Source organism: Petromyzon marinus, chromosome 59 (assembly GCF_048934315.1).
Source record: "Petromyzon marinus isolate PM22_M1 ecotype Great Lakes invasive population chromosome 59, UKy_Petmar_22M1.pri1.0, whole genome shotgun sequence".
Taxonomy (NCBI): domain Eukaryota; kingdom Metazoa; phylum Chordata; class Hyperoartia; order Petromyzontiformes; family Petromyzontidae; genus Petromyzon; species Petromyzon marinus.
In genome coordinates, this window is record NC_133725.1 from 9,642,015 (window position 1) to 9,652,177 (window position 10,163).

General features: G+C 38.5%; 1 long non-coding RNA gene across 1 annotated transcript; it reads left to right on the forward strand.

Moving 5' to 3' along the window:
* The first annotated feature begins 1,170 nt into the window (after nucleotides 1–1,170).
* On the forward strand, nucleotides 1,171–9,270 carry LOC116955435 (uncharacterized). Its single transcript, XR_012929836.1, has 3 exons — nucleotides 1,171–1,541; nucleotides 3,978–4,063; nucleotides 8,809–9,270. It is a non-coding gene; the product is annotated as an uncharacterized LOC116955435 (long non-coding RNA).
* The last annotated feature ends 893 nt before the right edge of the window (nucleotides 9,271–10,163 follow it).

The window sequence follows — 10,163 nt, forward strand, 5'->3', positions numbered from 1 at the left end:
ATACTTTAAGTGAAACGGCAATTTGGATGCTGTTGTGCTATCCATTTTAACAGTGGATGAGCAAAGTCACATACAGGTCCGAGCATGCCCTGGCAAAAATAACCATTGTGCATCCATGACATCATTCACAGTTTCTCGCAATTATTCCCACATCAATTAAAACTTAACAACCACGGGCTTGTTTGCATCAATCCCAGCAACACATTGTGTTTGTTAAGCTGCACTATTTAAAGCCACGAAAAAAGGACTCGTATTGTCACGCATCATTCAGTTGTGTTATGTTGCCCTGGTGAAGGGTGCCCTGAAAATGTATATAAGGTAATGGGAATGCATTCATAGGATGCACACAACACAGTGAGTGTTGCTCCAGGTATAGTAATTATTTCTTCTATAATAACCCTTGATGTACATCTAGCATGAAGTCTGATCATGTTCCTTTAGTTTTCACTATAAGCGCACTGAATGAGCATAGAAGAACTCAAATTAATATATTATGTTCATTTTTCGTAGTTGTATTTGGTTAAATGCCAAGAATTGCAGCATAACTGCTTGCAAAATACTAGCTTTTGGATTTGATTTTGGCATTCATGTGCAGTGCTAAATAATTATAATTTACGAAGCGACCACATTTCCAGACACGTTAAAACGCAGCAAATGCACATTGTAAATTTGTGTAGTAAGACGATTTGATTTTTTTGTCAAGCTAAAGCTAGTGAGAGTAGTGCTGGGGAAATGGCCTAAAATTACAATCTACTTGTTATTGTGAGAAGGTCGAAACTGGCTCAGAGTTATCCTCCTAAAATATAACAAGGGTCCATTGGCTTACGAATAGGCAAGTATGTAGTGGACATCGTTTTCTTCTCTTACATTCAAAACCTCAGATTTTTATGAACCCGTTATTTTTAATGTTGATTTCATGCCTAACGCACGTCAGTTTTATTTATTTAAAACTGCATTTAATTACTTTACTTCTCGAATTCCGAGTGATATGAATATTATAATATTTTCCATGGGAACATTAAGCATATCCTGCATTTCTCAATGGGGGAGGGATGTTTTCCTACATTTTAAAAAATATAATGCCTATTAATCATCTTTGCTTTTTTTCCGGTAAAGTTACATAGATAGAAAATAAAATGAAAATTATAAAAAAATACAAATAAAAAATAGAAAAAATGTATTTAACTCACGACGTTTCGATCGCAACACAAGCGGTCGTCATCAGGTGGAGAGAAAAGGGGATTATGTATTAGGGTGGTTTTTGGGGATCGCAAAATATGTTCTCGTTTTCAAAAGCGTTACGTGAATGTCTTAATATTACAGGTAAGGGTATAAACCCAACTTTCAATGGAAAATAGTGTGATAGGATAGATGTGTAGATTCGCGTTTGTCACTCTACTAATCATGTTTTTCAATCATCGCCTCGTTGAAGGCCTCCCCAGTGGTCAACATTCGTTGCGGTCCTGCGATTCCACAGTCTATCCAAATCCTGTGCGTAAGCTGATATAATAACTACATCTCTGCTGTGATCGTTTTTTCAGGTACATTTTCTCTTGTTCATCGGTCATAATCCCTTCCAACGATGTGTTCTGCCCAAGTGCAATTACTTTCCCGACGAGTCAATGTGTTATCTCTGGCATGCATTTTTGCCTGATCCATGTGCTCTTCTTGTTTCCAATTTTAATTTCAGACATCCACCTCATCATGCGTCTTTACACAACCTTCAGCTTTTGTTCTTATATTTGTCAAAATCTATATTTCTGAAGCGTAGTACATATTTAGTAGAATGTAGTCTATTAAAAATGCATAGTAAGGCAAATAAGTGTGATGCTTTCATTAACGAGTTCAGCTTTCCAAACGTACTCTATAATACTCTTACTCTTTGGTTATTTTGGTAAAATCACGTAGATAGAAAATAATAAAATAAAATAATAGATCACCTATTATTTTAATAGATTAAAGAGTACGAATTCCTGCAGTCAAGAAAGCCTCAAATCAAGATGTAATACTCTTGTTTAGTAATGAATGTTGACTCATGTGCTCTCTGAAAAGTGGTTACATTTCTGCTTGCTGGCATCAGGGCTTGTGATGCGTTGCGGCACTCCCAGCTTGAGTCCTCGCAGCTAACCCTCAAAACTACTAAGTTTCGGCTTCCGGTTGGATGACCATGATGCACCAACATTATTATATTCCTTTTTATTCAACGTTTTTGTGTAGACGACTCTTCCAAGTTTGTTTTCTACATATGTGGTTACATGTTTTCCACAATTCATATTTAAGATCGGAGGCCTTTAGATTTAGTGGAAATGAGCACTTTAACACTGCGAGAATACTGTAGCATCGAAACGTATACGTAATTGATTGAGAAAAAGGGGGGGAGGATCGGGTTGTGAGTTAAGTATGAAGCTCTTTTTCACAGATTACCAGTCCTTTCACAGATGTGGAGTAGTTTCACAGATGTGGGTTGCGGGTTCGGGTAGGGAAGGATAGTCACGGGTCAGTTTGCGGGTTAAGTTAGATCCATACAGGACTCTACTCTCAGCCAAAGTGAACAATCCACGTGATTTGACGCATCGTAACTTCTATAAAAAAAAAATCCACGAATGGTGGGATAGTCATCAACAGAATAGATCAAGTTGGCTGGCATTTAACACGGGACTGTCAACACGTCTCTCCTATAAAGCAACAAAGCAAACGGATCAGTTATATAAAACGGCATTGTCACTTGAGCTGACCGCTCACCCTACACCAAGTGTCATGTTGTTCTCAAGTCAGAAGCCGTGAAGATACAGCAAGTGTAAACGGCAATTACATTTCAGGGTAAAAATAAAACTATTTAAATGTATTTAATGTTGGCAAGCATTTAATGGGAGAGCCGGCGACGCATTGCCCTGTAGTTACTTTATAGAAAGCACCTTTTTCAGGAGTGGGAATGCCTGGGGACGAGTTAATTGGCTGGTGTTCGCCATTACTTTTGTGCAGTATCAGACGAGGTGCTGGCCACATTACTCCATAGCAATAGAGGCTCGCTCGCATAAGTTGCCCATACAGTAGTATATACGTTAAATAGAGAGAACGTTGTCTTTGTGAGTGTAGAAACGTTAGTTATCAATAGCTTGTTGATGTTAAACTAGTTATATAGCATTTCCAGTAACCGATAAAACCCCTCAATATATGGATATGTCTAGAGCAATAAATATACACATTTTACGAAGGGATGTGTAATGGATAGCACACTGGACTTGCAATCCAGAGGTCACTGTTTCCATTAAATCTACTAGAACGGAAGATGTAACAACGGGCCAACTTAAAAAAAAAACGTTCCTCTGTCCACTGGCAGTATAAATTAGTTCACAACAGTTAGACATTTGTTAGGTATGGTGTGGTGGATTAAGGTGTAGGTGTGCCTTCTGCAGATACGTCTGGTCAGCATGGAAGAGTGGACTAAGTACTCTCTAAAACTTCATCCAGTGGCGGCTATTCCACTAGTAGTGGCGTGAGCAAACAAGCAATGTCAGGATTAGATTTTCACCTTTTAACTGAGAAACGAGGGCAATGCGCTTCGGCCACTTGTCAATCAGTGCAATCATGACTAAATTTAAACTGTAAACTATTACATTCAAAACCGGTAATTGATTATGTAAGTGTTTACCGGTTTACATTTGTCGTTTATAAAACCCTACTTTTAACCCTGCTACCCACATTGTAACTCTCTGGTGTCATTACTTAATAACTTTTTTTTTGCTTTGATGATCTCTTACTTTTGTTCTGCCATTTTCATTCAATTTATCGAGATATATAATAAAAGCCATGTATATTTAATACGCAATTTCATGAAACTACTTTTCTGTGTTTCTTAAATGGAATTTCTGGTCTCAAGTTATCCTTATCATGAATATTTTTGTCTATTAAAGCACGAGCTATGGTCTTGTTTTCAGATGCTGTAAATAAATGTTTGTCTCTGCTATGCTCCGAAGATTGGTGACTGGTATTCCACCGTGGTGATCGTTGCAGGTTTATGAAGATCACACACCCATTCATCCATCTTCTGCCGTCTCACTTGGTATGACTAACCCCGGTTAAAACAGACAATTCTCATACTCTTCCTGAACATTAGCTTTTTAACAACGATAACAGTCTCTTAACGAAAATTAAATAGGAAAAATTATTAAGGAAACTTCGTACGTCGGTAAATATACCAATGATTTGGTTAAACTTTATAATGGCAGAGCGCCCATGTCTAAGTGCATAAATGATCACCTGGTGAACGATGCTTCACGTAAAAAGCAACAGTGGATATTCCGTATACAGGCTGCACAACTTAATTAACTTGGAATTTCCATAAGGCATACTGCACTCGTTATACTTTGGATGTTTTGCTAGTACATATCTGTGCAACAAACACTCATCACCAGACAGCACTCATTAGACACACGCATCATGCACTTACCACTCACAAAACACTAATATTATTCAAGCTCATGTGTATTACCCACACTCTGGTGATTCAAATTCTATAAATGACTATCATCTTATCACTAAAACTGCTTTACTATTCAAATTTGATAGAATCTACCTTAAAAAAATCATCACTTGGAGTTCATTTTCCATAACAAAAGTTGTTTGGGTTAGATCGCATGAATATACATGTGTCGTTAAACTCGCCACCCCCCGACACAGCCAATTAGTAAGGTTTGTTAACCAAACAAAACGTGTCAACTAGTTGCTACTTCACCACACTGGTGTGTTGGAGAGTAATCCCACAACATTTAATTTTTTTTCCTCGATTCAGGCTAATTAACCAGAATCGAGGAATAAAGGTGATATCATCACTGTGAGCCTATCAGGTACGAAAACCAGAGGGGGTTAATGTCATGTGAATTGCAATGAATCGTGTTAATTTGATAATATGCATTACTTATTGTTGGTTCGATTATTCACAGTTAAACAACATACACTAGAATGTGCTTATGTTTAGGCTGTTGTCCCACCCCACACCTCCGATTAGCACAGTTGGCCATCCACGGTGTGAAATAAGTTCAACATATGTATATACAGTACATCCGCATGGATTCCTAAGGCACGATCTAAAGGTAATCAGTCAGCTCATGTGACTCATAGTTTCAGCTCATGCCTTAAACATTTTGGAGTGTCCATGCCCACAGCCCTTGAGATTGTTAAATCATTGATCTGGTCTGGCATTGTGCACTACGTGCCAATTGACCAACATGTGGCACCCATTTTAATTTGCAAGCTTGGATACATTGCCTTCTGATCGGTCAATATATGTTGTGGTTGTTGGTTGCCAATGCAATGCATTTCACTATTAACTATGGTGTCACACAAGGCTCTGCTTTGTCTTGGTCTCGAATATTATTTTCTCTTTATTATTGAATTATTATCTTCAACTCACAATGTGGCCAATTGCTTTGGAGATGATGGTACATGTCATATAACATCATCAGCAGGACCCATGGGCAGATAGCCCGTAGGTCTTCACTGCACATTTAGTAATTTGTGTCCACTTTCCTCTGCCTTGTGCCAATATGCTCAAGAAGTGCACATTTTCATGGCACCAATCTCTTAAGTCGTCAAGCCATTATTTCAATCTTTCTGGTTCCTTCCATTTTTCTGAACAAAACAATTTTATTTTTTTACTTAAAACTTGCGCGACTGTGCTTCAGTGCGCATGCCTTGCTGTCTATGCTAAGGTGTTCTATTTCTTGCCTCCCTGATTCTACTCGATATGTCCTCTTCATATATCCCCATCTCCTCGTTCTCGAGTGCTTATATGTTCCTCTTCTTCTCATATTGCGTTCTGGATATACGTGCTAGTTTTAGTCATAGTTTACATAGTGCTAAGCTGTGGTTCAATGACACATTGACTCCTTGCAATGTTCTGCATAGTCGAACTGATGTTTTCCAGCGTCTGTTGATCATTAACATATACATGATATTCGTACGTTTTCCATCCGATGCTCTCCATGTCCATTTTCTGAAGTATGTTTGTTTTAACTTCATATTACTTATGAGCATGTCATGGTTTCAAGCGAATTCAGAAGTTTTTCAGCCCGTGAATTTCTTTGACATATCCATATCTTTGCATTATGCCTCCACATCCGGTGTTATCCTTCCCATTTTATTGCGTTCCAGTCTCCCACAATTATATTCTTGGTTCTTTTGGTAAAGTAAAATAAACATAATAAAATTATCACGACGTTTCGGCCACAATGCAAGCAGCCGTCGTCAGGTGAAGAACAGAGCTGTCGGAAAGACAGCATCCTAATGAACACTGCTAAGCTAGGCAGCGTATTTTAAGCTGGGTGGGAGGAGGAGAGCGCCTTGACAAAGGAGTTTACATATCAAAAGGGAAATTAGCATGTTGATGACAAATGCAGATATGGGGTGAGTCACTCCTTGTGGAATGTGTAGGAGGTGGGGGGATCTCAAAGTCACATTATGCTAGTGTATTATGTAGGATTAGCAGTAATAAAGGGAGGAAAATTTTACTAAAGGTACTAAGAAGGAGAAAATAAAAATGTCAATGGGAGAGTGGTAGCAGGAAACTTGCAGCGGCGCGAAAAACTCTGATCCGTGAGGAGAATACAAAAGCTATATAGTCAATGCCAGCGAATGGAATGCGATCTGAAAGTCACCATGAACGTGAGCAAAATCAATCAAGACCCGAAATGGTTTATTACGTCCTTCCAATGATTTCTGAGCCAGAATCCATCTTCTCGGTTGAAATTGTCTCTGTGTTTGCATATGTGGATGGCCTCATGAACGAATCTCTCATGGTAGCTGGATGGCATGCAGAGAACCTCCATCTCGGAGAAGTCAATGTAATGTTAGCCCACTGAATTATAGCAATGATCTGCCACGGCTGAGGTGTTGGTCCTACCGTGTTTCAGGTCTGCTTTATGTTCATGGATGCGGTCCGAGACATGTCGTTTGGTTTCTCCAATGTAATTGCTACCACAGAGTCAACTTAGTTTGTAGATGCCAGGGTGCTGTATGTCTGGAATCACATCTTTTACAGACGAGACCAGATCACGGATTTTATGTACTGTGTTGAATCGGACCTGGATCTTGTGTTTATTTAGGATTTTGGAGATCTTTTTGTGACCCCCGCAATGTAGGGTAAGGTGATAATTTTGAAAGGCTCCTCAAGAGGGTACTTCTTCATGGTTGGAGTGATGGCTTTGCGGATTGTGTAGTCGGAGTAACCATTAGCCTTGAGAGCTTGGTGTACGTGCTTGAGTTCACTGGCAATGTGTTCCTGGTCGTAGATGTACTGGGCTCAATGGTGTAGAGTCTTGATGAGGGAATTCTTCTGGAATGAATGGTGGTGGGAATCCGGTTTTAGGTAAGCATCCGTATGGGTAGCTTTCCTGTAGACAGAGTGGCTCATTGAACCATCAGGTCTCTATTTTATTAGGACATCCAAAAAAGGTAGCTTGCCATCTTTTTCGACTTCCATGGTAAATCTGATAGCTGGGTGTATGGAATTGATGTGGTGGAGGAATTGGTCTCGAGCAGGCCGGCCATGTGGCCAGATGACAAAAATGTCATCCACGTACCTCTTCCATAAGGTCGGGCATAGAGTGGCAGTTTGGATGGCGTCAGTCTCAAATTTCTCCATGAAAACGTTGGCTACAACCTGAGATAGGGGGGAGCCCCTTGGGGTGCCCTCAGTTTGTTTGTAGAAAGTTCCATTCCAGGTGAAGTATGTATAGGTTAAGCAGTGTCTCACCAGGGGGGTACCTCAGTGTTCAGTCCTTGATGAACCAAGTCTTCAATGATTGCGATGGGGTCAGGTACAGGAACTTTGGTGAATAAGGAAACCACATCAAAACTGACAAGCAGGTCGTCTGGGGACAGGGAAATACCCTTGATTGTCCATACCAGGTGAGTAGAGTTCAGTACCGCGGAGATGGTTTTTCCAGTGAATGGCCGCAGGATTTCAGACAAAAAACGAGCCAGTTTGTAGGTGGGGGAGTTGATAGTAGAGACGATGGGACGAGGGGGTCTATCTTTTTTACGTAACTTTGGTAAGCCATATAATCTTGGTGGTCTGGCAGCAGAAGGTTTCAACGAGAACTGTTTGGTTTGATCAATTAATGCGGTTGAATCAGAAATTATTTGTTGGTTTTTATGACGAGGCTGTTGGTGGGGTCTCTTTATATTTTTGTATAGCTGCCACTATTGAGTAGTTCTTGAATTTTGTTGTTATATTCTATTTTGTCCATGATGATTGTGGCATTGCCTTCGTCGGCTGAGAGGATGACAATGCCATCTCTTTTTTTAATTGAGATAATTCAAAACGCTCATCTTTGCTGATGTTGCTAGCTGGCGTTTAAACGTTTTTGAGGGTTGCAGCGATTTCAGATCTTGCTATATCTGCAGCGATGTGACCCAGGCTCTTGAGATCTACGTCTACTTGGGCAATGATATTATTAACTGGTGTGTGTCTAGATGTGACTGCAAAGTTTAGCTCTTTAGCTAAAACGGATCTCAGACCATTGGAAATCACCATAAACGTGAGCAAAATCACGTTCATGGTGATTGAAATGTGGACCTCAATAATTTGTAATTGTAATATTGGCTTGATTCTATGATTTACTCACAATAAAATATGTAGGCCATTTTTTTACTCTTATTTATGGTGATTTAAATATATATGTGTGGTTAACAAATTACTACAAATGCGTTTCCACACAATCACTGAAAGTGGGTCGACAACACTACATATTCGTCGAAATGTGTGAGAAGGGATTAACTAAAATATGTGTATTTTTGTGTTTTCAGCAACTATGATGACATCAACCATTTCTTTGGATGTCAATGTTTCAAAAGAAAATAACAGCTCTACACTTGGATTTTTACACACTTATAATCAATTTTCTGATATTATTGTCATCATTAGCATTCTACCGTGTGCAGCATTTCTTGTTTGTATGATGTTAACAATTTTTGGCGAAAGTAAATTACGGGAAAATCCTAAATACATATTTTTTGTAAACCTGGTAATTAGTGATTGCATATTTTTACTTATCATCGACATTCCCTCTATTATGTTTTTATCTAGGATTAGCTTTAACGTTGGAGGCTGCTACTTCTATGCAAATTTGTACAGAGGATTGTTTAACAATGGGGTTGCTTGCATCGCCTTTATGGCCATAGAAAGATATGTTGCCATATGCAACCCATTGCGTTATCACAGTATCTTTAACAATAAATCTTCTCTCAGATGCCTGGGTGTGATTTGGTTTATTTCGTTCGTTTTTCCTTTTATAGAAATCATATTTACGTTCACAAATTATGTCTCAGTATTTCATCAAACAATTAATTCTTGTTTTAATATAAACGAAAAATATGTTTTGGAACAAAGCTATAATATTACATATATACGACAATCACTGCTTGTGATATTTTTTTGTGTAAGTATTATTATACTTCTAAGCACATATATACTTGTTGCAAACGCAGCTAAGCAAGCTGCTTCCGGTGAGTCTCAGGCCACCAAAGCCAAACGTACTCTTCGGCTGCATGCACTGCAGTTAATATTATATCTGAGTGCTTTTGGAATCCAACCATTTAATACGTTGATAGACCTAACCGTGAACAACTCTGATTTGAAGTATACGATCAAAACATTTTTGTATTTTTTTATGTTCATCAGTCCAAGATTTATTAGTCCTTTTATTTATGGACTAAGGGACTCGGAGATCCGACGGTGTCTCAGACAGAAGGTGTGTCGTGTTCATAGCTTTCTCAAAGTGGAGCCTCAATTAAAGTAACAAAACTCATACACATAATTGCTAAGTATGAATAAAAACAAGTTTTGCCCATTTTTTAAAATTATTTTGATACATGTTTAATTATTCTTCAGTAAAGCAAAACAATGCTTAGTAATCCACTCAAAATATTATGAAATGTACTATAATTCTTCTGTTTCAATTACATATGAAAATTAAATCAAATGTTAAATATTCATTGCTTGTCTTGATTCTATTGCAGTTACTATTATATTTGAAGAGTTTTTGAATATAACTTATCTTAACATTGTCAACAATTGCGTTATTTTCAACGTCAACATTTAAAATACGTTTCTACTGTGCTCTATTGTGTGTGGACCAGACGTCACTTGATGGGATCTCCAG